Source organism: Vicugna pacos, chromosome 2 (assembly GCF_048564905.1).
Source record: "Vicugna pacos chromosome 2, VicPac4, whole genome shotgun sequence".
NCBI classification, from domain to species: domain Eukaryota; kingdom Metazoa; phylum Chordata; class Mammalia; order Artiodactyla; family Camelidae; genus Vicugna; species Vicugna pacos.
In genome coordinates, this window is record NC_132988.1 from 85,475,614 (window position 1) to 85,501,890 (window position 26,277).

General features: G+C 39.1%; 1 protein-coding gene and 1 long non-coding RNA gene across 3 annotated transcripts in view; one reads left to right on the top strand and one right to left on the bottom strand.

The window, feature by feature from the left end:
* Positions 1-26,277, top strand: part of SCFD2 (sec1 family domain containing 2) — a 351,298-nt gene that overhangs the window by 186,547 nt on the left and 138,474 nt on the right. The window lies entirely within an intron of this gene.
* LOC140700295 (uncharacterized) lies at positions 226-23,003 on the bottom strand. The gene is made up of 3 exons (XR_012078684.1): positions 22,889-23,003; positions 6,809-6,977; positions 226-317 (listed from the first exon to the last, which is right to left on the bottom strand). It is a non-coding gene; the product is annotated as an uncharacterized lncRNA (long non-coding RNA).

Below are 26,277 nucleotides of genomic sequence, written 5' to 3' on the forward strand. Positions count from 1 at the left end.
CCCTTTTCCAAGATCCGGTTATGTGCATCTGGGGTGGTCCTAGAGGGTTAATTTAATCAAGGAAATCTAATTTCGGTGATTAAGAAAGTCAGTTGGGATGAAGAGGCTTTGAATACATTCTGGGTACTTTAATCAAATAACAGTGATTCTTTTTCAAGTTACATGGTTATGTAGTGGTCTTTCACTCTTGTCAGTTAATGAGCAATAAAGCACTGTTGCTCTGGAGCCAACTTCCTGTCCCGGAGATAACTTCCCCGTTTATCGGACTGGAGACTTTGGGCGAGTAGCTTCACCTCTCTGAGCTTCACTTTCCTTATCTGTTAAAGGGGACAATAGAATTTGATCATAAGGATCTTTAAATAAACTTATGAAAGTGAAATCAGACCCCCTTATTCCTTCCCTTTTTATCTCTTTATAACATGGGAGTTATTATTTTAAATGTGTTGTATGGTACCTTTTCTCTAAGGAACTATACCTCCCTTATTAGCTTTGGAGAATTGTTACTCTGGGGAATAAACTGCTTACAGAATAATTGCTCTGAGTTTTTTCTTATCACTTCTAATATAAAGACTGATTTATACATTTAAGTTGAAAGTCATAAAATCAGTATTCACAAATAAATTTTGAATAAAGTCAAACAAAATCTTTATTCCAATTATTATTTCCAATTGTGAAGATGAAGAAATTGCTAAATTAATCCTCACCATGTTAAGCTCCTTTTATTATATGCCGGACTTGGTTTTACGTATTTTAAGTATGAACATACATTTTTGTAAGTGAAGTCTCCGTTTTGTCATCTCAATGTGAAAAGAACTCAGGAAATTACTAGATGAATGATACTTTTCTTGGTAGGCCAAGGTTATTTCACATTTTTAATAGTGGTTTCATGTCACTGTACACCTATTAAATTATATGGGTTCCATGTAATGATAGCAGTCTTGTTACTCAAGAGACTGAATCCCTGCAGTGCACTCAAAAAGCAAGTGTACTTGTGCCTAATCGCACATGTAATATTGCAATGCCTCTCACTTGAAGCGAAAACACTTTCTTTTTCTGTGTGTCACACTTGAATAGTATTTTATCCTGCTATTACATTTATATTATGGTGGGATAAAAGTTGTAATATGTGATTAAATTTTTAAAAACACAGGTAGGAAGAGCTCCTGATTTTGGTTATTAGTCAGAATACCGTTCTCCCCACTCCTGAATACCCCAGCTGACTTAGAAATATTATTTTTCTAGTAGGTGTATATGTTAAGATGCTTAAGCAAAGAATACCTATAATTCTTTGTTTGATTCTCTGATTACTAGGATTGAGTTTGAGCAGAAATGCAGGGGAAAATTTCCAAAACCAGCTGTTGCCCATACAGAAGTAAGGAGCCTGATGAAAACAAAGATAACTCTTCCATGAGAGACTGTGTTAATAGTGCTACTACTGAGGTTGATGATGTTCTATGTTGTCTTTTGTAATTACAGTAATAATAATGTCTATTTTCAAATCACCTAATAACATACCTCCCCAGGCTAAAGGCTGTGCCACATCTGGATGTAACATCAGGCCAGCTGGCTCTCTCACCCCTCTATCCAAATTTGGGTTTGCGAAAAGTGACCTATGGTTTCTCTTGTATCATTGTCTATTGCTATCACGTTTCCTTTTAAATAAAGTGCTGAAGACAGACTGAGTGAGACGATCAGATTTGCGTAACGTAAATAGGGGAACATATTGCCTTCATGAGAATTTCTTGTGACGCACCTCCCCAGGGAAGAAGTCCTTAAAAACTACTGTCTGATCTCCCCGTCCTGAAGCACTTCACACACAGGGTGTTATTTTCCAAATGAATAGATAATACAATGGCAGTAAACAGAACTCTGCCCTCAAGGAACCCACAATGTAAAGGCAGCAGAAGGCAGAGCCAAGGACTCTCATCCACATCCCATCATCCACTTAAGAGCCTTTCTGATTTGTCCTTCCCATTTCCCCATTTGCACTCAAAATGCCTTTACTCTGGCAAGTAGGAGACGAAGGTTCCTAAAACAGGCGTGGACTGGGTATGTCATAGTGGTCCATGCAGTGGTTTAGAGCAGGGGCTCTGGAGACAGACTCCCTAGGTCTGAATCCCAGCTCCCCTACTTACCAGAAAAAGATGACCTTGGACAAGCCATCCTCTAATATTGTCGTGAGGGCTCAATGAGAGAACAAGTGGAAAACACTTAGAAACAGGCCTGGCACAGAGTGAGTACCCAATAAGTACTAGCCATTAGTGTTGACAATGCCGAACCTGAGTTCAATTTCATGTTTCTTTCACTAATGGATGTTCAGAACTTAAGAAAGTTCTAATGTTTAAGCTCTTACCACATTTAAAATAAAGAAATGTTAAAACAGGCTTACAAAAATTATCAAATGTTTTAAATATTTATATTTTCATTATTGATATTCTGTTATATGCTATTTGTATAAAAGTACTTGATGAATGTATTTAACCAAAAATATAATGCAGTTTATTTTTGCTATGCACAAGTAATTGTAGGGTAAATTCTGAGTTCATAGTTCACTCTAGGTGTTATGACCCAGTAAAGCAGCAGTTCTGGAACCTTATGGTCTTCAGGACCTCTGCCCATTCTTATAAATAATTCAGAAACCCCAAAGAGCTTTTTTTAATATGTTTTATCTATTACTGTTTGTCTATTAGAAATTAAAATGGACAATAATAACGCCATTACATGTTGGCATAGCAACAAACTATGTAAACATAGAAAGTAAACATACCTTTACCAAAAAAACCCTGTATTTTCAAAAACAAAGTACATATATATAGTGAGTGGCATTGTTTTATATTTTTGCAAGTTTCTTTAATGTCTTGATCAATAAAAGACAGGCGGAGTCTCCCGTCTCCTTTTGCATCGTCTGTTGTGATATCACAGGACATTGTGTACTCATAAGAGAATGAGAATGGAAAAGACAAATGGCGTTATGCCATGTACCCACATTTTGAGGCCCTTCATAGGTCAGAGCCTGGGCCAAATGACCCTCCCTGATACCCCTGTGATGGCTTTGAAATAATACAGAGCACAGTGTCTTTTTCATAGAGGAATTCTATGGAAAGGAAGTAGAATTAACTGGGCCTCTAATTCTTAGCACTCTGACCTAATTCTACAATGTTTAATTTCTTTTTTTAAACCACTGTGTGTTCTTCATTAATTCCATGGCCAATCAATGTCTTGGTCTAAAAAATTTTTGGTTCATTTGAAAGAATCATTTTTCTAGACCTCAGTATCACCATTTTTAAACAAATGAGAAAACTGGACCAAATGAGTCTAGGAACCCTTTCAATAGGAGATTCTATTCTTCTCACTTAAAGTGGAAAGATTATCATTAAAAAAGAAGAAAGAAGAATTTGCTTTATGTATCTAGTTACTATAGATCTAGAGATTTCTTAATGCATAAAATTTCAGATTGCAAAATTGCAAGGAGCAATACTTTGTTCTGAGAATAACGGAAATCTTTTCAGCCAATCTCCTGACATGTAAGGAGCCTTGAGTTGAGTTACTGTACTGAATTAGTTTTTGAAACTTGGCTATATGGAAAAGGAGGCCTGCAGATCACCCCTTCCCAGCCACAGTCAGGAAAAAGAAAAAGAGATGTTACTAGAAGGCATTTGCAAAATGGAGACTGGCAAATTGGGCTCTGCTTATTTTTTAACTTAATGTTTAAGTGATCAGGCAGGCTTTGAAGTCAGGCACAGCCAGGATCCACACCCCAGCTCTGCCATTTGGTACATACAGGACCCCAGGATAGTCTATATCTCTGAACCTCAGTTTTCTCATCTCTAAAATGTCTACTCCATATGGTTGCTTTGAAGATTGGATAAGATAAAATGTTGTCATGCCAAGTCCATGGTAGTTCCAAGTGGTGGCTCTGTCCTTTACTAGGTTTCTTCATCTGTAAAATAAGGCTAATGATACCTCTCTTTCACAGCTTTGGGAGGATTTAACCAGCACATGACCCAGCATATAGTAGGGGTTCAATAGATAATAATAATAATAATATTAATCATTATATACTTACAATGATATTTTAAACTTTTATATACTTTTATAAATATTAAAATTATTTAAAATACAACATTATTATATTACTACTGCTTTTAGTGACACAAGTATTCTGCAACATCTGTTATATCATTGTGTACCATACCAAAGAAATTTTATTCACAGCTTTGTTTGTTTGTTCGTTTGGGGAGGCAAATCCCAAAACTAGTGGTGGGTAAGATTCCAGATGTGGGCTAAAAAAGGTGGGGTGATAGATCCTGGCCAAAAGATTCAGTTAAAGGCAGCATCTTAGGGGTTGTCTTGCTTTCCTTTTTGGCAATAGTTTTCAACTTTGACTGAAAATTGGAATCACTTGAGGCGTTTTAAAACTATTGGCACCTGATTTCACCTCCAGGGATTCTGAAGTCATTGGCATGGGGTGTGCCCTGGGAATAACAATTTGTAAAGCTTGCCAGTTGACTCCAGTGTGCAGCCAGGCCCCTGCAATTCTGCGCATATTTAAAACAGCCATTTTCCCTGGAACATTGTGTGTATTTGAACAGAAGACACAGTCAAATCTCTATGTGGTTGTCTGACTATATCAAAAACATACTTTTATTTTACTAATTATAACATTAATTCAGATCTTAAAATTAATGAATCTCCTGCTCTGCTCTCCTCAATTACATGGAAATATACCGGTAAAGTATTACTTACAAATGACATAGGACTCTTACTTAAATAATCCATTTAATATCATGGGATACTAAAATTGCCATCCCTGTCTTAGCATTGTTATTTAAAGAAGACTGTTCAGATTCATCATGTTCGTAATTAGATTTGAAATGAGCTGAGTTAATAATAAATTCAACTGCCTGTTGAATGGGCAGATCTCATCTGATAGTCACAGCTACACAGGGAAATTAGGTGTTGAGGATGCGGGGGAGATTCCCTTTGCTTGAATTCCAGAGAGGGCTTATGCTGAGGGTGCTGAGTGCTTCTCTACCCTCTGAGCTGTCCTTGTTCTATAAGGTGGGTGGTCCTGCTAGTCTCTGCATTGCCTGTTAGCTGCTCAGCATCGCTGTTGGTAACTTTACTTTTTGGCTGCTAGCACAAGACAAGGTATATGTGACTTTACTTCTCTGCTCAACCACATTGGAAAACTAATGAGAGGACTGCAGTTACCCTCCCTCCCAGCCTTGAATGGCGCTTACTTTCTCCCCGTGTTGATGAGCAAGCTCCTTGTTTCTGCTTTTTTGGTCTTTATCATCTGTACTCAACTTTCCTCCTTTTCCCAATATCTCCTTCTACAGCCTTATTGTTTATCTTTAGTCTCCCAGTCAGCACCCTTATTCTTCTTCCCTCCCAATATATATAGGAATCTAAAACTGAAGGACATGGAAGAAAGTATAGCAACAAATTATTAGTGGCTAAAAGTGGTTCCTTACTAGGGAAGCTACCAATTAGAAAGAAACACAATATATTGTATACCAAAAATCCTGTGGAAAATCATGTCTCTAGGTGGGAGTCAGGCTAGTTCACACTACTTGTTATTGTTCAAATTGTCATTCATGTACAATTATGCAATTTAATTGACTAATTTTTAGGAAAAAATGCTAGACGTTAAGTCCTTTTGTTGCAGGTAAAACAGAATCAGCTCTTTCCTATGAAACTGGCTGTGTTTCCTTTCCTTAAGTCCAGGAGCTGTCATTTCTTTGGGGGCTAAAACATACATTTCATATTAACATTTTAGAGATGTTGATGGGGCCCAATTATTGTGGCCGAGGCTGCATGGTCAGGGTTTGCTGTAAAATGGACATTCCCCTGGGTCCTCACCTGAGGTCATTAAATTGATTTAGTCTGGGTCCACTGGCTGCATTTTCATGCAGCTTAGCTGTAAAAATACAAGGCCCCATTGTGTAATACAGGCAGTGCATTGTTATTTTTCTAGGCCTGTCAATGTAAAAAATGTGTCTGTTTGCCTTCCCCTATGACCTGAGGGGGAAAAAATTCTTTTAGCTATATTACAGAGTAGCAGGACACCCTGGAAATGTTGGTTTTGGGAGGTACCTTGAAGAATAACATAGAAAGATCTGGCAATATAATTTGGTAAAGGTGCCAGGGGTACACATGTTCATCTGGGGCCACTTTATTTCTCTCCCTTTTCAGTTAAGGACCAGGTCTAGGACTGAACCACATTAAGAGTCTCAGAGAGGATAGTGGTTCTTCTGATGGTGGTCTGCTGTGGCCAGAGAGGTCCTTTTCACTTCAGCTAGTCAGAAGAGAGGCCAAGCAAATGGGCAAATGCACCAATAACTGAAACCCTAGGAAGCCACACTAAATATACTGTGTCCAAGATTTGCCCGAAATAAACGAGATGGCATTCAGCTGGCCCGGACATTTAGTATAATGTGTGTTGTGGGTTGTTGCAGGACCCATGAGTCTGTCATAAGATTCTGTTGAATCTGGGTGTTTTCTTTTCTCTCTCTCTTTTCTTTCCTTTTCTTTTTTGGCATGTGGCCATTGGTAGCCATTTCTTCAGATATGTCTTCTTGTAGCTTCCTCTAGGATGGTTCTGTTTTGTCCTAGAGGTACTGGGCTGAATACCTTACAGGAAATTGCCACACAGCTTCATATGTGGTTTTGCAATGGGCCTATTTTTAGGCTACTTTCTTTACCTCTGGGATTCCCAGGCGTTCTTTCTCAAGGGTAGGTCTCCAGCTATGGACGTTTAAATGCTCCAAGTAAACATGAGAAGCTGTGTCGCTTTTCCGCTTACCACACCACTATGCTCTGGGCTTCTGAGATGTTCGTTTGGGAGTGTGATTGACAAAAGTCTTACTGCCGCAGGCTCCGGAGCTTCACAGGCCTGGGTAGAACCTGAACGCTGCCACATCCCGTCTGTGTGACCTCCAGCAGGCACCTTATCCTCTTGGAGCATCAGTTTCCTAATACATAAAATGGAGATTAATAGCAGACCTTCAAGGGCTTGCTTTGAAGATTAAATCAGATAATGAAGGCAAGTTGCTTAGTAGATAGTAAGCAGTCAATAAATGTTAGATACTGCAATTAGGTATTATTACTGCTATTATTGTGAATATCCTGACCTAATTCATGCCCTGCACCCACAAACCCAAACCCTTAAATTATCATCATGGCTGCTTCTCTCCTCTTAATCTGTTAAATTTAACTTTTTAAAATTGGACTTAAAAAAAACCTCATTTTGGAAGACTGAGCTATATTCATTCTGATTCTTTACTTCACCTATCTCTGCTTTCTTATGCCCTAAAAGGTTTTAGTTTCTTTAAACTAATACTGATTAAAATGTCCTTATTCTTGGCTACCAGTTGTATGTCCTACTGTGCATTTTCCGGTTCAAATTCAATAGATGTTTATCAGGCACCTTCTGTGTGATAGGCACCGTGCCAGGAAGTAAGGATATGAAGCTGGAAAATACATGATTCTTGCCCTTGAGGAGCCTTATTTTTAGTGGGGAAACAGACATGTAAAATGTCAACTAAAGTACGGAATGATAACTGTCATAAATTATAGGACAGATGAAAGATACACAGAACAACCAAGGAGAAGATGCTCCTGACTCAGCCCCAGGGAGGCCAGGGAGTCGTCACCAAGGGGCAGAGTTGAGCGATTCCCTGAGGGCTAGGAGGGCATCAGGGGGACAGCACGTTGATGCCTCTCTAGTCAGAGGGGACAGCAGAAACAGAAGCATGGAGGTAAACAGTGTAATGACCTGTAGAGAGAATTTCAGGGGGAACACATGCCTGGAGCCTGTGCACATGTGCAGCACTGGGAGTTGAGATGAGAGTGTCTGGAGGGGCTAGATTACAAAGCACTGTGTTCACCTTCCTGAGGAATTTAGACTTTATCCCACAGACCGTGATGGAGCCATTGCAGGGATTTCAGCAGTGGAGTCCGTGTTTTCTTTTTCATTAAAGTACCACTTAGCACAAATCATAAGTCTGTGGACTAAGGAAGTTTTCAAATGTATGCACTCACGGGGATGTACAGTATTTCCAGCAGCTCACTTGTACCTACCCCCATCTGTCCTCACAGACGTAATCGCCATTGTGACTCCCTTCACCATACATTAATTTTGCCAGCTTTCAGCTTTGTATGGCTTGATTCATGCAGTATGTGCTCTTTTGTGTCTGGCTCCTTTTATTCAACATTTTGTCTATGAGATCTATCCATGTTGTTGCTAAGTAACAGTAGCCTATTGCTTTTTGAACGCTGAGCAGCTTTGCATTGTATGAAAATACCTCTACAGTCACTTGTGACTACTGTTTTTTTTTCAGCTCTTGACCTAAATTGCCTGAAAGTGGACCAAGAATGGACTCTTTCTCCACTTTCATTTTTGCTCTCTTTATTAAATGCTTATTGGATAAGTCTTTTTCTTTTTAATTATTGACATATAGTCACTTAATAATGTGTCAATTTCTGGTGTACAGCATAATGTTTCAGTCATATATATACATATATATTTATTTTCAGATTCTTTTTCATTATAGGTTACTACATGATATTGAATATAGGTCCCTGTGCTATACAGAAGAAACTGTTTATCTGTTTTATATATAGTTGTTAATGTTTGCGATCTCAAGCTCCCAATTTATCCTTTTCCTGTGAGTCTGTTTCTGTTTTATAGATCAGTTTATTTGTGTCTTCTTTTTTTCAGATTCCACATATGAGTGATATTATATGATATTTTTCTTTCTCTTTCTGACTTACTTCACTTAGAATAACAGTCTCCAGGTCCATCCATGTTGCAGCAAATGCCATTGTTTTGTTCTTCTTCGTGGCTGAGTAGTATTCCATTGTGTAAATATACCACAGCTTCTTTACCCAGTCATCTGTCAGTGGACATTTAGGTTGCTTCCATGTCTTGGTTATTGTATATAGTGCTACTATGAACCTTAGGATGCATGTATCTTTTTGAATTAGAGTTGCCTTGGGACATATGCCCAGGAGTGGGATTACTGGATTATATGATAAGTATAATTTTAGTCTTTTGAGGAATCTCCATACTGTTTTCCATAATGGTTGCATCAAACTACCATTCCCACCAACAGTGTAGGAGGGTTCTCTTTTTTCCACACCTTCTCCAGCATTTATCATTTGTGGACTGTTTAATGATGACCATTCTGACTAGTGTGAGGTGATACCTTATTGTAGTTTTGATTTGCATTTCTCTGATAATTAGCAATATTGAGCATTTTTTCATATGCCTATTGGCATTTGTATGTCTTCATTGGAGAATTGCTTGTTTAGGTCTTCTGCCCATTTTTGGATTGGGTTGTTTATTATTAAGTTGTATGAGCTGTTTTTATATTCTGGAAATTAAGCTCTTGTCAGCTGCATCATTTGCAAATATTTTCTCCCATTCTGTAGGTTTTCTTTTTGTTTTGCTTATAGTTTCCTTTGCTATGCAAAAGCTTATGCATTTAGTTAGGCCTCATTTGTTTATTTTTGCTTTATTTCTATTGTCTGGGTAGACTGCCCTAGGAGAACACTGCTAAGATTTATGACAGAAAATGTTTTGTCTATGTTTTCTTCTAGGAAGTTGATCATGTCTTTTCTTATGTTTAAGTTTTTAAGCCATTTTGAGTTTATTTTTGTATATGGTATTCTAACTTCATTGATTTACATGTGGCTGTCATTGATACCATTTAGGCTTTAATTTGGGCCTGTCCCTCTGTCCCATCTGAAAGATCATGGATCTGTTAGTAGCTGGAACATTTAAGATCCTGAATATCTCAAGGGAAGATTAGCTCAAGGGTGTTCTAGTTCATAATGTAAGGTCTTCATTTTCTTGTTATTCTTTACTGCCTCCCATGACCTCATCAGTTAACAAATGATTATTGAGAACTTACTGGTGCCGGATATTGGGACACATGACAAGAAGATTGTAATAAACAGTAAATCAAGATTCCACCCTAATCCGGAGGGCTGCAGAATACTTTCTTAAAGGAGTAACAGTTGATCTGTGAAGTGAAGGATGAGGAGGAGTTAGCTAAGAGAAGGGCAGACACAAAGGCCCTAAGTGGGAAGAAACCCCCAAAGTTCCAGAAACTGAAAGAAGGGTGGTGTATCTGGAATGACGAGGGAAAGGGGGGAGGGGGTAGAATTGGAGCTGGAGATGTAGACAGTGACCCAGTCATGTGAGGGCTCGCAGCCCCTTAAGGATCTTGGATTTTATTATAAAGGCAATGTGAAGCCTTTGAACAGAAGGGGAGTAATGTGATTTGTTTTGCATTTTTAAAATAATTAGATTCCCTGCTGTACTTTTATTAAAAGAAAGGGGCCTACTGCTGAATACCTGACCTATAGGTTGGGGCCCTGTAGGGAAATTAGCCCTAATTGAGGGACCAGCCATTATTCTTTGATGGCCTCATCTCCTTTTTAACATGTTTAGGTCTTTTCTGTATTTTTTCTCCTTCCTTGAATCCTAGACTTTCCAAACTTCCTTCCCTTTGCCTAGAATATGAGGGGAAGTACTCTGCAGAACTACTTTAAAATCCTTACTTTTTTCTTTAATTGAAGGTTTTTTTTTTAATGGTGGTAAACCTCAGGATTTTAACTTCAGAGGAGTTAACACTTTGATACATGATTAGTTTGCTTCAGTATCATTAGCTTTACTCTGTATCCAGACTGAAAAACAATTTAGTGACATAAGCAACTGTATTAATCAACCCTAGCTACTGTAATTAAAAAACAAGAGAAAATCAAGGTGACTTAACGTAAAGTTTCGTTTTCTTACTCAAGCCTAGTGTGATCAAGGTGGCCCTCCTTTAAGAGGTGACTCAGACCTGGGCTCCTTCTCCTGGGTGCTCCCACCATCTCAGAATCTGTAGCTTCCAACCACACTGCTGGGGAAAAAGTGGTCCAGAAGATTGTGCAGAATGTTCTGCTGCTCATCCAGGAAGGGGCCACTGTCACTCCTGCACACATTCTCTTGGCCAGAGCACAGTCTCATGCCCCCAGAACCCAGTGGAAGGAAGGCAGGCTGATGAGGGACCTCCTGAGTGCCAGGAAGAAAATTCAAGGAGTCAGCATCCAGCCTGTCTGCCACAGTGATATAAAATGTACTAAAACTTTTGTTGCTCTTTGCAAATTTCATTTATTCATCCTTTTATTCACTAAGTGTCCTAAGTAACTGGACTGTGCCAGGTACTAGGAATACAGTGGGAAATAAGACAGACATGGTCTCTGCAGTTTAGCCAAGAGAGGAAGAGAAAACAATCTCACAAATTGATACAGAATTAGAGCATCATAATAGGGTCATGAAGGAAGCTAGCCTGATGTTATGAGAGCAAACATACTGGGAGAGACCTGACCAGTCCACAAGTGTTCAGGGAGAGCATCTCTGAGGAAGAGGCTGTTAAGCTGCCACCCAACAGGAAGTGGAGAGACAGAAGTGGGCGGCTTTCCCAGGGAGCAAGAAAGGGCACTGGGGAGTTTAAGGAACTGAAGGGAGCATGGCTGAGGCCCATGGAGGATGGAGAAACAGGAGCCAGATGATGCAGGGTCTGGTGGGCCATGAGAAGGAAACGTTGGGGGAAATAGGGTAGTGGGAAGCCACTGAAGGATTTTCAGCCTAGGAGTAACATGCTCATATATGTGTTTTGTAAAACACTAGCCTCAAGGTGGAGAATGGATTGGAACGAGACCAGGGATGGTGTGGGCAATCAGATACATTATCTGGATAGCTTTTTCCTGGTTTCTGTTCTTCCTTCATAGCCTCCCACCAGTATGTAAAACTATTGGGCTCCAATGGAAGCACTGTAATTTTTAGTTCCAGATATGGCAATGTTACCTGTATTACTGAAGTGGAATAATCTAATCCAACTCTGAGCCCTTTGTCATCTTGAAATATTCCTCATGGCCTCTACTGACTGTTGACTCAGTTAATCACATCAGCTATTTAGCCAGACTGATGCTGGCAAGGTTTGCTGCCACTTAATCTGGAGCTGGTAGAAAGCAGTGCCCAAGACTGCCCGTCTGCCATTTTGAAAAAGTCTAATCAGTACCTCACTTGTCCAGCATTACTGGGGGATAAGCTGTCCCCATAAGATCTTGTTTCTCTTAAGTACTCAGACTTTTTTTAAGACTTATTAAATTTTCTGATTTCAAAGTGGACATAGGAACAATGTTAAAGATGGAGTTTTAAAGGGAAAAAAATCCTTTACTCCATTGGACAACTGTGCATATCACATTAGAGTGTACATATATCAAAATATCTTCCATTGTGTTTTCTTTTTTTAACCTCAATATAGTGTCTACAGCAGAAATAAATAAATATCTGTGTGCTGAGTCAATGAATGTGTGAATGAACATATGTTAATCAAATAATTTTTTAAATGTTGAAAAGTCAAAAGAAGAAATTTTAAATGACCTAAAATAATTTTAACCAAAAAAAGGCCTATAATCACTCCACTGGAAGGCAAATTTTACCTGTGCCTTTTTACATAGTTTTAATGGACCATTTTGTATGCTGCTTTTCTAGAGAAACATTTTTATGGCCTTTTTTCTAAAACATTTAACATTATTTTCTAACAAGAGCTAGTCAGAACAGATATCATTATCAGAACTTTTATAAAGAAATAAACTCAGACTCAGATTAGATGTCTGGGTTCAAGGGGCAGGACCAGAAAAGATCCCATGCTTTCAACTGACAGGTTTCTTTCATTCACCATGCCCCACTGCCCCTCTGCTCACCCTTATTTGTCATCCTGTCGTTTGGGAACAAAATGAGGAGGAGGGAGTGGCTAATGGCAATGACACAAAGAGGTTTAGAGCATCAGGACAGACTAGATTTGAGTCCCAGTTCCTCTGTGTGAGCATGCTCAAGTTCCTTAACCTTGGTAGACCTACCACATGTGTGTATCATTGATGTGTGTGTGTGAATGTGTGTTAGGTGAGGAGATTGGGTGGGGAGCTGACAGTTCAGGGGTCAAGAGGATACATACCCTATAAAAAAGATGTGTGGAAGATACTTGTGTTTTTACTCTTAAGAGAAGAGCAGAAGAGAGGTGTAATGATACAATCATATTGAGTGGATCTTTGCAAAAACCACTTCCATGGGAAAAAGAAATTTGTCTTTTTTCATCCACTCTCTTTAAGTCCTAGAATAATTCTTGAAATATACTAGGTATTCAATAAATAAATATTTGTTGGATATTTAAAATGAAAAGAAAAACTTGGGGAAATAATTACTCTACACATAATTGCAAGACACATAGAATTGGTAAAATGAGAATGTCAGGTACCATTTTGAAACATTGTTTTCCAGGACTTGTTCTTATTTTATGATCTTCTGGGTATCACAAGAGGAAAATGCATGCTCTTAAAAATTGATACTGTAATTTAGACTCATTTATGCCATTGCTGACTTGTATTATAGGTACTAAAGATGTGTTCTGAAAAGAGTTTTCAGTATGGACTTTTCAACCTCAGAGAAGACTTAAAAGTTGAATTGAAAATCCAGAGAGCTGGATTTTGATTCCACTTCGGCTCCTTAGTAGCTGTGTGACCATGGATAGTTGAGTGACCTTTCTGTCTTTAGTTTCCTCATCTTTAAAATGGGGTGGTCACCTAAATGATATCTGGGAGACTTTCCAACTCTACAAAGCTATGACTTTTTTTATTCCATGGACAGTGAGTAAACTTTTATATTTTAAGAAGTTAGGGAGGGTGGATATAGCTCAGCAGTAGAGCACATGCTTAGCTTGTGCGAGGTCCTGGGTTCAATCCCCAGCACCTCCATTAAAAAAAACTAAAAATAAAAATTTAAAAATTTAAAATAAAAAAAGTAAATTAAGACATTGGATTATAACTATAAGAGAATTTGTTTACAAAGAGTATTTCAAGGCATATTAAAGTTTTTCTTAGTTCATAGGAACTTATATTGAGATAGCCATACACTTTTTTTATTTTCCAAAATATGTAAATAATTAGTAGATAAATTCATTCACTCATTAAGTAAATGTTTGTTATTCAATAAGTGTACCTGCAATACATGCACCTGGCATTGTGTGCTAATCCCGCAAAGAAAGTACCTTACTTGGAGAATATAAGACCAATAGATATCTAAGATTCAATCTAATTTTATAAGGAAACTTGTGGGAAAATAAAATTATAAGTATGTTTTATTATACAGAGAGTGAGAAAAGATATATGTGTGTGTGTGTGTGTGTGTGTGTGTGTAGTACAGTGTATGAAATCACAAGTTCTGGATACATGGTAATATGTTACTGACCCTCAAAATTACATTTTGAGACCTAAATTACATATCTAATAAGAAATATACTGGCCATGGAATACTAGTGCATAGCAGGCAATAAAACACAAATTGCATTAATAAATGAAGTGACTCTTAGATGAGATTAGAAAAGCAAACACCAGCACTAAATGTCTTGGAACACTCATAAGTAAAAAGCCGCATTATAAAACAAATACGCATTCCAGTAGAGGGCATACAGTCAAAGCAATGATATTAGTGAAATCTAGCGTGAAGGAAAAACTAAAATGCTGTAAATCTGCTTAAATTCTTCTCTAGGTAACCTGAGTATTTGGGAAACTGTGCCATTTGCTATGACGCGGTGGGGCCCACACTTTGCCACCAGGGACAGCGTGGCAGTTCTCCTGCTACTGTCCGCTGAACACAAATGGCAGGCTCTTCAGTTGAGTTTTCCATTGCAGTAGCTTTATTTTTAGTGGCATAGTTCTGTACTAAGTGGACTGTAAGTTCATACAGCTCATTCCAGACCCAAGGCAGGTGTTCTTTTGCAGGGAGCAGAGGTGGGAGCTCGGGTATGGAGACAGGTGGATATGATTTATGTGCTGGCAGAAAAAAAACAATGACAGTAAGAGAAATATACTTGCCTCCTTTTGGACTCACTGTCTGAGATGAGGACCAAACTATAAGCATATAATGCGATAACTAGTCATTCTAATCCTGGCTGCAGTGAGTCACTGGGGGAGTTTTGTGAAGTTAAAAAGGAGGAGGAGAAAAAGAGAGAAGAGAAATGAGCTCTAAGAGCTACTAAATCACCATCTCTGTGGTTAGAATATTTTGAACAACCTTTTTTTTTTTTTAATAGAGGTACTGGGATTGAACCCAGGACCTCATGCATGCTAGGCATGTGGTCTACCACTAAGCTATACCCTCCCCCTTTGAGCAACTCTTCTATTAAGGCTAGACAACAGGATACCTGAGGGGGAGTAGTGAGTGCCCAGTCTGCATGGCCAGGCAAGTCTGCGTCATGAAGGGTCTTGTGGGACCTGCTATCGTATAGAATAGTTTTATTATTTAAGGAGTGAAAAGTCATAGGAGCAGAGGACCATTGTGTTCACATCTGGGTCTTGAGACAAATCACTGTTCTGAGGGGCAAAGCTGGAAACAAAGAGCCTTGTTAGGAGATTTCTGTCAGCGTGCAGGCAGTAATGACTGCGCCATTGCAGTGGGGTGGAGAGGAGGCAATAGCTTCCAAAGGTGTTTGAGGGGGAGCGTCCACAGGGTCTGGAGCAAGCTGTAGCAGGGTTCTAGATTGAACGGTTAGGGGTCAGGAAGTGCTGTTTTTGAAGATGGGAAAAACAGGTCAAAGAAACAAGTCTGGGGAGGACACAGTGGGTTCACCTGTGGCGTAATACCTTTGGAATGACTGGGGAACATTTTTCTAACAGGCATAATTGTATTGTCTCCAACGGGTCTCCCTGCTCCTGCCTTTGCTCCTCTGTAACCTTATCACAGCAGCCAAAATCGGCCTTTAAAAACAGAATTCAGACCATGTCATTCCTCTGCTCAAAAAATCCTCTAGTAGCTTCTCACCTCACTCAGTAGAAGCTGAAGTTTCCTCAGTGGCCTGCCAGCCCCGCCTGCCATGTTCCCTCTGACCTCACCTCCTCTTGTTCTTACCTTGGTCACGCCACTTCAGCTACACAGGCCTGCACGTGGTCCCTCAGACAGGCCAGCAGGCTGGGACTGCTCCTGCCTCAGGGCCTTTGTACTTGCTATTGTTCCTGCCTCAGGTAGGGGTTATTGTTGTTGCGCTGCTGTTGTTGTTTTGGATTGTGTTCAAGCCCAAAACAGGATCCGGGACCTTAGTAAGTGAGAGCGTGGCTCCTTCCCTTACCTGCTTCAGATCCTTGCTGCAGTGTCTCCCGCCCTACTACGATTACAAATGCCCCCTCCCCTCTCCTATACCCCTTGCAAAATCCTCACATTTAAATCTCCAGTGCAAATAGCTTTTCTGAAGGATAGTTCCATATTAGAATGATTATTCATGTAGTCACTTATTCATTCATTTAACCCACAAATATTAAGTACCTACCGAGTGCAGGGCACTGTCCCAAGCGCTGTAGACACAGCAATGAACAACACAGACAAATATCCATGCCTCATGGAGCTACATTCTAGCCGGGGGGAGTCAATACACAAGTAAGTACAATATATGCTATTGTGCATTATCCTCTTTATGCTGCTTGCCCAGAAAACCTGATGTAGGACAGGAGGATAAAACGGGCTTACTGGAGTTCAGGTTTAGCAGGAAAAAGTAGTGACAGGGACAAGGGTGCTTGGATGATGAAGCCTGGGCTGGAGAGGGAAGAAAGCAAAATTCCAGAAACCAGAGAAAAGTTTAAAGAAGAGGGAATAATAAATCGTATTCCTTTTGCCCACAAGATTAAATATTTTCATTTACTTGCTTCTAAAGTCTCAAAAATATCCTTCAAGTTTATAATTACTTATTAATTTATTCAATTCAGAAACTGTTTGTTGAGTCCATATTATGTGCCAGAGACTGTCATGGTCTCTGGAAAAACAGTGTTAGGGCATATTATTAAATTATTGAGTTGGAAGGGACCTTAGAGTTAAATTAGGCTAAAATCCCCACATTTTGTAAAGCACAGAAACCAAGCCCCAGGAAAGTGAGGTGGCCTGCCCAGTGATGCATATCCGGTTAGCTGGAATTTGTGGCTGGGTCTCCAGACTCAAAATCAGTGCTCAATCCAAGCGACATTCCTTAGGATCAAGCCTTTTAAAGGCATACACTTACCATTTTATGATGGAAATCACCAAGAAAATGGCATTTTCTTTCTTTTCAGCTTGCCTTTCAGGAACCTCCATAAAATAAAGTCGAGTGCACGAGTGCAGGGAAGGACACAATCATTGACTGTACTAGTGAAGAACTGTGCTTACAAGTAAGAGAAATCTACTTGAGCTAGCATGCATATCAGAGAGGGAACACTGGGAAGAATTTATTATAGGTTACAGTAGTAATTGGTGTAGCCTGGATTATGTGTCTGCTCCCTGCACAGCCAGTAATGTCAGGACAAAGTCATATGATAAAAACAAGGCTTGACAAGGGATTATGGAGTGGGAGTGGACAGAGGAGTTCTCAGAAAAAAAGAAGAGTCCTTGTAAAGTGTACAAACCCCCAAAGACGTCTGTGTTGGCCAGGTCCTCCAAGAAGCAGGTGCTGAGACAGGGTTAGAAGTGCAAGAGCTTTATGTGGTAGCTGGTAATGGCTTTGAAAGATAACAGGGGGTAAGGCCTTTGGCTAATGTGCAGCTCTGACAACTGTGAAAGGAAAGGAGGGGGAAGCAGGACTCAGGCAGAGCAAGCCTCAGATCTGGACGCAAAGCTGACAAGGACATGACCAACCCAGGGAGGATTTGGGAGCAAAGACTATCAGAGGAGACTCCTAGGAGGGAATGGTCAGGCCATCCTCAGCCCTTGGCTGGTACAGCCAGGAGGAGTGTAGCCTTGGCCTTGGCTCAGCCACGGAGGAGGATGCCAGTGCGTGACAGCTGAAGGCTGTCCGCTAATTGCACTCATTGCAGCTCAAAGGCAAGTTCTTTCTTGAAGGGAGATCACAGCGAACTCCAGGGGCTGCTGCAGTGTCTAACATGAACTGTGAAAGTTCTACTTACAAAATGCAGGAGGCATAGCATCAGCATATCACTGCCAAAAAATGAGAGTTCATATTTTGAAAATATATTTTGGGAAAGTTACTATTTTTTGAAGTTTTTATTTAAAAGGATATTTCTTAAAAGGAGTTATTTTTTTTAATTTAAATAATACAGACGTGCACAAATGTTCCCTCATTGCCACTTCAAAAATTTGGGTGTGTCCTAACAAAGCTTTTTCTATACCATATATATTTCTATGTTCTTTTCATAGACAAGTAGAACAATATTAAAAGTAGTACTGTAGTAAAAATAATACTATTTTGCAAATTGCTTTTTTCATTCAACAAGGTAGATAATACCTCTAGTACATGTTTACATCATTCCTCTGCTCTAACTCGCCATGTTTTGTTATAATTATCTAGCAATTTTATTCTGGATAATTATTATTTTTCTTACTTTATGTTTCTTTTATTAATCTTTATTTACAAATGCATGAAATTTCACAGCATGATGGACAGCAATTATTTAAGTTAAGCATGACTGGGTCCTTTTCTCAACCCATGTTTATTATAAGTCAAGTCTCCCCAGTTTGTTTTTATTTGTTAGCTACCAGCCCCCTAATCAGATGCTTTAATTTTGCCGCCATCTGTTTCCAGCCTCTTTTTGGCTTGAAGCCATCACTTTAGCTTCACTCTTCAGTGATGTGGGCCTCACCTGATTCTCCACAGGTGATGCCCTTTCCTCGTTCTACCCGTTCTGCTGTTGCCTTCAGCATTTTGAAGCAGAGCCTGACAGACGTGTATTCCTAGCCTCCTTCCCTCTCACTCCCATTTCTTCAATAAGAAGTCAATAAATTTATAATAAAATTAGTATTTTGTTGATAGCTAAACCCGTTGCCATATTCAGGAATGGTGAAGTGGTATTTATCTTTAGAAACAGTGCCTGTGGCCCCATCATTGTTCTCACATATGAAGTCCAGGTGCTTTCTGGTTTCTTTGCCCCGAAAGACAGAAGAAGTCCTAGTTCCTCAAGTTGTGAAGATTCAGCCCAGTCTTGCTCCAAGACATAACATTTAGATGGCAATTGCGTAGTCCCAAGAAGAGACTGTAAGAGTCTGCCGCCAGAAAGGCAGGCAGCTCAGAGTGATACTGGGGCTCCATTATGTTGCTATGTTTGAAATCTAACATTTGCTTAAATGGAGGAAATTAGGATAAAATGGTAGTTCAGCTGAAAAAAAAATTAGCTGGGAAAAAATAAAGAGAAAACTAGTTTCATAAGTGGGATTTTTTCCCCCAGAGACTATTTTGTCTTATACTAGAACTTTTCCATGTATGTTTTCCAGGACACATGATTTTATTTACTTGTAATATTTAGATGCCGCTTTAAACTTCCAGTTTCTAGAAAGTACAGTACATACTTCCTTTTTTTTTTTCTTTTGGACTGAGAAAGGCAAAGTACATGATGTATTGGATCAAGCTGAAAAGTTTCTTTGTTTTAATTGGATATCAGTACTTAAGAAGATTAATAACAGACTTGCTATGTCAACAAGATGTTTCTGGTTCCTTTTAACTGTATACTTTCTGGGGGAAAGTTCATTGTTTGGAGGCCAACATGTTCCTTTGTGACCATGCAAATCTTCATGAAAATCCCAGTCCTTCTCTCAAAATGGGACATTTTTTTGAAAAGCATGATTAAGGTGAATGTATTTGGAGAGACATTTCATGCCTGACTGATAAACACAGTCTGAACAGGTGTCTGCTTTACATGTTTAATTATGGATAAGACTTTCCTCTTTGAAGACAACTGTGTGGTAGCAAGCCTTCAAGATGGCACCCGATGAGTCTCTCTTTCCAGTATTCATACATTTGTGCAGGCCCCTCCCACACTGGAAAGGCTAATGAAAAGGTTAAACTTTGTACCAATAGGATATTGCAGAAATGACAAAGTATGTCTTCTGAGGTGAGGTCATAACAAATATTGTGGCTTCCGCCTTGCCCTCTCTTTGATCTCCCCTTCTTGAGGAAGCCAGCCATCACATCAGAGGACACTCAGTCATGTGGTGAGGAACTGAAGCTCCCTGCCACACTCAGCACCAACTTGCTAGCAATGTGAGTGGGCTATTTTGGAAACAGAGCCTGCAGAGCCAGAACCCCCTGCTAAACCACTCTTGAATTCCTGATTCACAGAAACTGTGAGGTAATAAATATTTATTAATGTTTAAGCCTCTAATTTTTGAGGTAATTTATAAATCAGAAATAGGTAACTAACACAGATAGTATGACAGTCCTGACATGTGGAACTGAGACATGGACGTGTGGTCACATGTTTTAGCTCCACGTGGTTATTGGGAGTTCTGTTACTAATAGCTTCGTGTCCCTTTTCTAAAAATGAAATTAAAAAATAACAGGATTAATCAATTCTTTTAGAATCCCCTACAGCTCTTGGTAATGCTTCCTATCTGTTACACCTAGTGGAACATGACACTAATGGGCAGCATGAATTTCATAGACATGGTTTCTACTTCTTTGTGCTTCAAGGCAGTGGTTTGCTTTCGTTGCAGAGAGGGAAGTACTGAACTTGTTATTGAATCTTATTTTATGGGACCTTTGATATTCTCTCATCTAGTGATTTTCCAGCACTTTAGAAGTAGAATTTTTTAAATTACACATAAATTTTGCATAGAGCCCTGATATCTGAAACAGAATATATTAGCGTTTTATTATTATAAACATATTTTACAAGTTAAAATATATAAACGTATTACAAAAACCATCAGTAATAGCAACAAGGCCTTTAAAAACTCATAAATTAACTATAAGTTTATGTATTGCTTGTAATAAATTAAAGCTTTTTAATGAATACAAAAATTTGAAATTATGGATTATAGATGACAGTTGCTGTCTTATATGAGCTTTAGCATCCAATTTATTTGTCTTGTGTTGGTTGTTATATTATAAGCGAAGTTACACTGTGATAACAAATAAATCCTAAAATTGCAGTGTCTTAATATGGCAGAAGCTTATTTCTCATTCACATCAAAATCTGACATGGGTCAGGCAACTCCCCTCTGATTAGTGACTTGGGGACCCAAGTGCTTCCATCTTGAGGCTCTGCTGACATACTTGCAGCAGGCAAATGAGGTGAAGAGAGTGGAGAGGAAGGGAGAAAGGGAGTGAAGAAGGAACACGTACACCTGACCATAAGAGCCTGGAAATTACACAAGTAACATTCACTTACATCGCTCAGAATTAGTCCTGTGGCCACCCTGACTCAAGGGAGGCTGGGAAACAGAAAGGAGCGCATCGCTGCTGTTGTGAGGCAACAATTGCAAAATAGTGCCAAACGCTGATACACACGGGTAAGCAGATGGTGGTGGTTGTTGTTTTCGTTTTAAATGGCTAGCCTTGAATACAGAATACTCTTTCACTAAATTTTAGGACTAACTCCCTTATCTATGTGGTCCATATCAGTGCTTTCATGAACTCCAGCTGATAAGTAACACATATAAATATGCATTTTTTGGCTTTTCTGGACTTTGTTATTTTTTTAAGGATATAAATCAGACCCTTATAGACTGCTTGGAAACTGAGACCTAGAAATGAGACGAAAGGAACCAAGACAAGAACTTGGTTCTTCTACCAACGTTAGTGTTTTTTCATCTTCTCTGTCCCCATCAACCCTCAAACACATTTATGCCTTCAGTGGCATCCTAAAATTAGTTACATACCTTGATAGAAGTCAGGTTTGGTTTGATTTACACAAATACAAAAGCATAAGTGTATTAAAGTCCCTGTGCAATGTATCTTACTCTAAATTGTACAGAGATGGCAAACTCAGATGCTTGCGGGGATGGGACAGGTGATAGAAATATGTAAGTGGGCCTGAGTCAAGCCACAGGGACTGGGCACACTTGCTCAGCTCCAGCTGATTGTGGCCATGTGGGAATCAGAGCCCAGTGTTCTCAGATCTTTTGGGTTGGTTTGTTTTAGGATAAGCCATATACTACCAACATAGAAATAAATGTCTGTTATATCAGGTTATGGAAACCAGAGCAGTGATTTTATGCTCTTCCAGACGGATTGGGGAGTTAATGGCAATGCTACCCCCGTGGCATACAGAGAATTAAAGAAACCCATGTAACTGTCCAACCAAGACCAGCTTTGTAAACCCCATCAGGATTATCAGTTACCAAAGGGCCCAGAAGTCTTTGGAAGCACTATTCAGCTCTGCCTTAATTAGACCCATGAGACCAGGTCTTAATTCTAAGTATATCTGAGACATGTTTTATCTTTTTGACATAGCCTGTTTGTCCTTCAGCTTGTCTTAACAAAGAGGAGTGTTTTTCGCTCCATGCTGTTATATTGAAAAGAGAACAGATGTAGAAATAAGGAAACTCCTGGGGGCAGCAGATGATAGAAATGAGGCGCTGGGTAGGGCCTAGGCAACAGAGCTGTGCTGAGGAATACCTGACAAGAATAAAACCCATTTTGACACCAGCCATTCCAAGTAATTTTATTACCACTGAAATAGTGAAGCACAGTTTTTAAAGTAATAATTTGTGCATTTCTTAAGAGCTACATCAAACCAACACGTACAAAGTGACCACTTCCATGTTCAAAGCCAGAAACAGTGAGGCTTATTCTCTTTGTTCCTCTCATCCTCACCCAACACTTACTCTTGCAAAACTAAATGCTTACACTTCCCAAAGCGCCGACCGGGGTGCACAAGTTATTCACTTAGTTACTCAAACAGGATATCTCATCTCCTAATTTAAATGCTGTGCACAAGTGCTGTAAACAGGTCAACACAATGTGGTGTTGATATACTCTGCATAGAACTGTCACTAGGGCAACTTGACTCCATAGAAACTCTCTAAGTCTATCAAGTTATATGCAATGATTGTAACCTCCCTATTAATTGTAAAACATACCTTATGAATCCAACAGGTTCACCAACACCTTTGTTCCCATCACCATCAGTGAGAATGTCTCTGGTATCCATAAAACTGCTAGAGACAACCTTAAGATGTAGCAGCACTGAAGGTTCTAGAAACAAACGTCTGCTATTGGGGATCCCACAGATGGTTGCATAAGCCCTTTTAATTAGCATTGACCCAATAATAGCTTCTTCTCAGAGACGTGTTTTCTATTCCAGTCCACCCAGCTGGCGTGAATATGCTGTTTAAAGACTGCATAATAAAGTCTATGAAAATACTGACAGAGTATGTCTGCTGGCAGATTTATAGACTCAATAGTCCCTGCAATTTTCTTGCTCTCTCTTGCTCTTTTTTTCCCACCAAATAAGGGAAATGAATAAACAACCAAACTTGAACAGTTATTTAGGTTTGGCAAAGGTTTTCTCTCATTCACAGAAGACTTTATATCAACAAACAGAAAACCTTTTAACTTCCAATTTCAAATTAGTTATCATTTTCATTCTTAATGAAGATCCTTTACAAATTCATCAGTAGATATGAGTCATTAACAAAGCATAATGATGATGATGATACCTGAAGCTCCGTAATGAACCTGCTTCTAAGAGGAAATAAGAAGTGTACATTGAAAGGAGGTAATGAGGCTGCGGTTTGCAGAAAAGAGAGAGAACTCAAAGAATAGAAGTATTTGATATGGCACAATTTAGAGTACTTAAAAAAAATTTTCAGCCAACTTAAAGCAAATTATGTATGTTAGACACAGCTACACGCTTTCCATTTTTCACACTAGCAAGCTTCCAGAATAAAACATTATAGAATCTCAAATTGTTTCATTTTTATTATATTGTAAGAAATTAAATTTTGGTTTGAATGAATCCCACATTAAATTGAGGTATGCTTAGGGAAAAAATATCAAATTCCAATGTGGATTGTTTATAAATATCCTTCTTCAGATGATTTACTTAGCTCCATCCATTTTCTATTTCATTAATGCTGGACAGTTGACATTACAGTGAAGCTCACCTCCCTCTTTTTATCCTCTATGAGTCACGCCCTCTGGTAGTTACACGGGCTAAAGATATGAAGATACACTCTTCATTTGATAACATTCACTCCACAAAGAGGGCCAGTGCTATCGACAGACATAGGGAGCCCGAGGGAGAATCTAGTTCAAAAATGAACGTATACACATGCTTTCAGACCACACTCTCCCGCTGCATCCTTCCTGTGTCCATAGCACTGTGCTAGAGGCCGATGGAGGGGCCTTCTTGTTAGAGTGATGTCACTGCCCTCCCACAGCCACACTGGGAAGATAAGCACAAGTGAACCATGTAATTAGCCGTTCAAAACAGAATGAGATTAAGTGTCAAATAAGTGATGCCAGAGATAAAGCTGGACAAGGTTCAGAGCAGAAGAGATCGATGAAGGCGGCATAGAGTCAGGAAGAGAGCAGTGGTTCTAGCATCAGATAATCTTAGGAGAAAATCTTTTTTTCACCCTTCTGTAATAGCAACATAGTTTTAAGTCAGTGTCTACTGAACTCCGATTCCCTTATCTGTAAAACAGGAATCAAACTGCCTTGTTTACAAGTTGTTACTGTGAGATACTGCAGGAGGCACAAATTATATGGCAGCTATTAATTGCTATGGCTGTTGTGATCTAACAGAAGCAGGAGTAGGGTAGCCAGTCCTCACACAAGAGATACGCTTAAAGTTGAGGACAATAAAGGATTTGCTGAGGGCTTGCCATTAAAGACAAGAATCAGTGAGAAAACTGGTCCACTAGAAATTTGTCTTAAAAATGGGCTGGAGAATCTTAAAGTAATTGGAGTCAGATTACAGAGGGCCTTGAGTACCAGGAAGAGAGGTTCAGACTACATTCTGTGGGCAGTTGGGAGCCATTAGAAAATTTTGAGCAAGGAAGTTCTATGATGAAATTTAAAATGGTGTTTAAAAGCTCTTATTTTGATAGATCTGATAGTCAGATATGCAACCTGGATTGGAAATGAGAGAGTTAAGAGCAAAGAGGGAGAAAGGAAGGGAGAATGAACATTTATTGAACACCTGTGGTGTGTGTTTTAGACCATGGCCTGAGAGCCAGTCTCTGATTCCAAATGAGGTTCCCTCTAATCAATCTTCCTCTTTAATGAAATGGAAAGTGACAGTACAGAAGAGCTTTTCAGAATTCTGAATGGAGGAGACTAGAGCAAGCAAAGTACCATTGAAGCTAGAATGAGGGAAACTGCTGGTAGAAGAAAATCTCAGAATGCAAATTCTACTTGAAGGAATATATTTTTGTCAGTGTTAAAATACTATAAATGTATATTCACTTTCTGTTAACAACCTGGTATTTTCTTTCCTATGGTTTTCCCTTCATCCTTTTGTACTTAGAGTAAAACTCATGATGGAGAAGACTCAGCAGCTTCAGACATAAGCCATGATGGCTACACACAACTCCCCATTCAAACTCGTTTTCATTAAAACCAGACTGTTTTAAAATGAAAGCTATTTCCAACAACTTCTTCTGTGAACATTTGAACATCTGTAAGAAAACAGACAGGAGCCCAATTATCAGTCTAAAAAGTTGTATCGAAAAAAATGCAGTTTCCTTCACAGTTTAGATGGGCCGAGGAAAGGTGATCTCATTATGAGCAACTCCCTGGTCTGTGGAACCCTCTTCAGACTCATGAAAAGATTTGCCAACCCCAGGGGGTACGGGTGGAGCATCCACAACTATGCCTACAGAGTTCTCTTATTGGACTCCAGTGAATGCCAGTAAATAGCTCAGTAAATCAGAAGTTGGGAATTTTTCTAGATTTCTATTCATTTTTCTTTTCAGTGGTATCTCTTCAACATGCTTTTCTCATTGAAGAAAATTTTGGGAACCACGTGACTCTTGAAAAGTCAGTTTGGGCTTCCAATTAATTTTCAAAAAATGTTACACTCAAAGCTTAACAACATTGGCCAAAACTTTTATAAAGTCTGCAGCACTGCCATTTTGTTTTCATTGAAAGCGGTCTTAATGTAAACTTCAGTATCCTGGCTTACATGGAATTGGAAGGTTCCAAGAAAATATTCAAGATCTACATTTCCCAGGGTTTGGTTGAACTGTGACATTATGTTCATTGTTGGATTGTTGTCATGTTTATCATAGATTTTCTTGCCTTTCTTGGCCAAGAGAAATTCTCTGGCCTATAACAGATATATGTGGTTTTAAAGAGGTAAGACACTTTACTGTGAAAAAACAACTTTGGGTCCAAGAGAACATATGTGTTTAAAAAGAACTTTTAAGGTTTGGAGGCTGTAAAAACAACTTTGCTTTTCATGCACCTGTCCTTATAGGATACATCCCATATTGGTTTGCCTTTTTCATTGATTATATAAAAC